We start from the raw sequence: 3,882 nt of genomic DNA, 5'->3' as shown, positions 1-3,882 counted from the left end.
GTTTCTCCCACTGCTGCCGACCCCCAGATGCAGCACCGTGTCTAGTTCCCGGCCCGGCCAGAGTCCTGTAAAACAAACTTGTGTGGACTTCCTCCCTTCCTCTCCCTCCCGCCCTCCCTTCCTGCCCTGATTCCTCTCCCCTAGCGGACTTGCCTCTCCCCTGAGCCTAAATCACATGCAGATGGGAAGGCTGGAAACGGAGAGCAAGAGTGAGAGGGGGAGTGAGAAAGAGAGAAGGAACGACGGAACAACAGAGCAACAGAGGGCTTCTGTCTCTTGGGCAGAAGGCAGGCAGACAGTGCACCCATCCAGACTGCATTACCCCCCCCCCTGTCAGATTGAGCGTCAGCTCCCCCCGTCTCCATTTGCAGGTCAGTGGCACCCTTTCACCTTGGGCTCGACAGGCTATCCCCCCCAACCTCTGCCCCCCTTCCCTAGGGGGCCTAAAGCTTCAACACTCACTCTGCACTCTGCAGGCAGAACAGAAACAGCTGCTCTGATATCCCAGGGCCCAGCTACACCTCACAGCCCCCAGACATGAGCTCTCTGTTTGTTTTCCAAGGTCAGACCATCAAAAGTGGCTGAATTCATGGGTATTGTGTGAGGCCCTTAACAGGAAGAGTCTGAGCGGGACACTTGCAGCACAAAGGATGTATTGTCAGAAGCTTAAAAACAGTAGTTTCTCAAGATCTGATGAGCTGGATACTGTAGATAGAGGTCACATGCTGAAACGGATGACGCTAACACGCAAGTTTGCAGATAGTCGTGGCTTCACCACGAAGCTGTTCCAAATATGTCCAAGCTATGTCGTGTAAGCCTATAGGACCATGTGGAAGATATATGTCACAAGAGACTAATAAACGGGTTGTCACAATCCAGTTTTGTATGGCAGAGATGTCATACAAGAGCAAAACAAGGCCTCAGGCAGCTCTATATTTACTATTCCCAAAAGAACCTGGTTTATAACTCTTTTTTGCAAGGAAAAATTATAACTTTTTCAGTTTTCAAAAGAGGATAAGACCACTTTTGAACAGATTTGGGGACACAGCCTTGAACTTCAAGCCTCTTGATTTGGCGTTTCCCATGAAAGAGGTTAACTGACATCTGAGAGCTGGTGTTGATGGGAGATGTAAACCATTGTGGTGCGCCACCAACTGGAACACATTTTCCCCCTTTTTCAACAAGCCCACAAATCCTTGGTCATGCACCCCTCATTTAAGATGTCTGTCCCTTTACCACATGTAACACTTGGAAGATTCATTGGGCCATTATGTTTGTTTTCCACTTGGTTGAGTCCCACAAGATGTTTCTTTTGCTCGTGTTATTTCAACACATGTAGTATTTCAACTCTGTATTTAAGTTTCCATTTAAATGTAATGCAAATCTAAAATATGTGGACTTGAGTACGTTGAAGGGCCAGTGTGTAAGATTTAGCGGCATCTAGTGAAAAGGTTGCAGACTTCAACCGACTGAAAGCGTGTAAGAGAACTATGGTGGCCGGCATGAAAGCGCAAATGGCCTTTTCTAGAGCACATGTTTGGTTTGTCCCTTCTATATAGACATAAATGGTTCATTCGAAGCTAACGAAACAATTCTTATTATGAGTTGATAATACACAATTTTTTTAAATTATTAATATTGTAATCCACTTCTCTCCTTCTATGAATCGCCACCTTAACGTGGTGGAGGAGTTTGAGTGGCTCAGTGATCCTGGGAGCTATGTTGTCCGGGGCATCAGCCCCTGGTAGGGTCTCCCAAGGCAAACAGGTCTCGGGGGAGAGCCCAGACTAAGAGCGGTTCAATAAACCCTGATGAACAGCAGCCCACGGACTGAAGCTACCTTGCCCGGACAAGGGAAACCGGGGAGCCCTCCCGGAGCCAGACCCGAGGGGAGCTCGTCGGCGAGCGTCTGGTGGCCGGGCTTTCGCCCATGGGGCCCGGTCGGGCTCAGCCCGAAAAAATACCATGGAGCAGCAGTCACCCTGTGGACCCACCACCCGCAGGGAGAATTATCGGGGTCGGGTGCTATGTAGACCGGGCGGCGGGCCAGGCGGGAGACCTGGGCGGGCCGATCGCCGGCGGCATAGACTACCTCTAGGGATGTGGAACGTCACCTCACTAGCGGGGAAAGAGCCGGAGCTGGTGCAGGAGGTGGAGCGGTACCAGCTAGATATAGTTGGGCTCACCTCCACGCACAGCATAGGCTCTGGAACCAAGCTCCTGGAGAAGGGTTGGACTTTGTCCTTTTCTGGAGTTGCTCAGGGTGAGAGGCGCCGGGCGGGAGTGGGGATACTCACGAGCCCCCGGCTGAGCGCCGCTGTGTTGGAGTTTTTCCCGGGGAATGAGAGGGTCGCCTCCCTGCGCCTCCGGGTTGCGGGGAGTAAGGCTCTGACTGTTGTTTGTGCTTATGCACCGAACAGCATTTCGGAGTATCCGGCCTTCTTGGAGTCGGTGGGAGGGGTCCTGGAAAGGGCGCCGCCTGCCGACTCCATAGTTCTCCTGGGAGACTTCAACGCTCACGTGGGCAATGACAGAGAAACCTGGCGGGGCGTGATTGGGAGTAACGGCTTGCCCGATCTGAACCCGAATGGTGTTTTGTTGTTGGACTTCTGTGTTAGCCACAGTTTGTCCAACATAAGGTGGCTCATAAGTGTACCTGGTACCAGAACACCTTAGGCCGGAGATCAATGATCGACTTTGTAATCGTATCATCTGATCTGCGGCCGTATGTCTTGGACACTCGGGTGAAGAGAGGAGCAGAGCTGTCAACTGATCACCACCTGGTGGTGAATTGGATCAGATGGCGGGAGAGTCGGCTAGAAAGACCTGGCAAGCCCAAACGTGTAGTGAGGGTGAACTGGGAACGTCTGGCAGAGGATCCTGTCCGGGAGGTCTTCAACGAGTGGACCTTGTTCAAAGCCTCTATTGTGGACGCGGCTGCTCGGGGCTGTGGCCGGAAGGTCATCGGTGCCTGTCGTGGCGGCAACCCGAGGACCCGGTGGTGGACACCGGGGGTGAGGGAAGCCGTCAAACTGAAGAAGGAGGCCTTTCGGGCCTGGCTGGCCCAGGGGTCTCCTGAAGCAGCTGACGGGTACCGGCGGGCCAGAAGGGCTGCAGCTGCGATGGTTGCGGAGGCTAAAACTCGGGCATGGGAGGAGTTCGGGGAGGCCATGGAGAAGGACTTTCGGTTGGCCTCAAGGAAGTTCTGGCAAACCATCCGACGGCTCAGGAAGGGAAAGCAGGGTCTACCCCAGGCTGTTCTCAGCAGGGGGGGGGGGGAGGGGGAGAACTGCTGACCCGGACTGGGGACATCGTCGGGCGGTGGAAAGAGCACTTTGAGGAACTCCTAAACCCGGCCAACATGTCCCCCGGAGAGGGGGCAGCGCCGGAAGACTTTGGGGTGGTTTCACCCATATCCCTAGCAGAGGTCACTAAGGTAGTCAAAAAGCTCCTTGGTGGCAAGGCGCCAGGGGTGGATGAGATCCGCCCTGAGATGCTGAAAGCGCTGGACATTGTTGGGCTGTCTTGGTTGACACGCCTTTTCAGTGTCGCATGGGGGTCGGGAACAGTGCCCATGGACTGGCAGACCGGGGTGGTGGTTCCCATCTTCAAGAAGGGGGACCGGAGAGTGTGCTCGAACTATCGTGGTATCACACTGCTCAGCCTCCCGGGAAAAGCTTATGCCAGGGTGCTGGAGAGGAGGCTCCGACCGCTTGTCGAACCTCGGATTCAAGACGAACAGTGCGGATTCCGTCCCAGTCGTGGAACAGTGGACCAGCTCTTTACCCCCGCAAGATTATTGGAGGGGTCCTGGGAGTTTGCCCAACCAGTTTACATGTGCTTTGTAGACCTGGAGAAGGCTTTCGACCGGGTCCCTCTGGG

This window comes from Cyclopterus lumpus, chromosome 24 (assembly GCF_009769545.1).
Source record: "Cyclopterus lumpus isolate fCycLum1 chromosome 24, fCycLum1.pri, whole genome shotgun sequence".
Classification (NCBI taxonomy): Eukaryota; Metazoa; Chordata; class Actinopteri; order Perciformes; family Cyclopteridae; genus Cyclopterus; species Cyclopterus lumpus.
The sequence above is the reverse complement of the archived record's forward strand: the minus strand, read 5'-3'. Positions refer to the sequence as shown.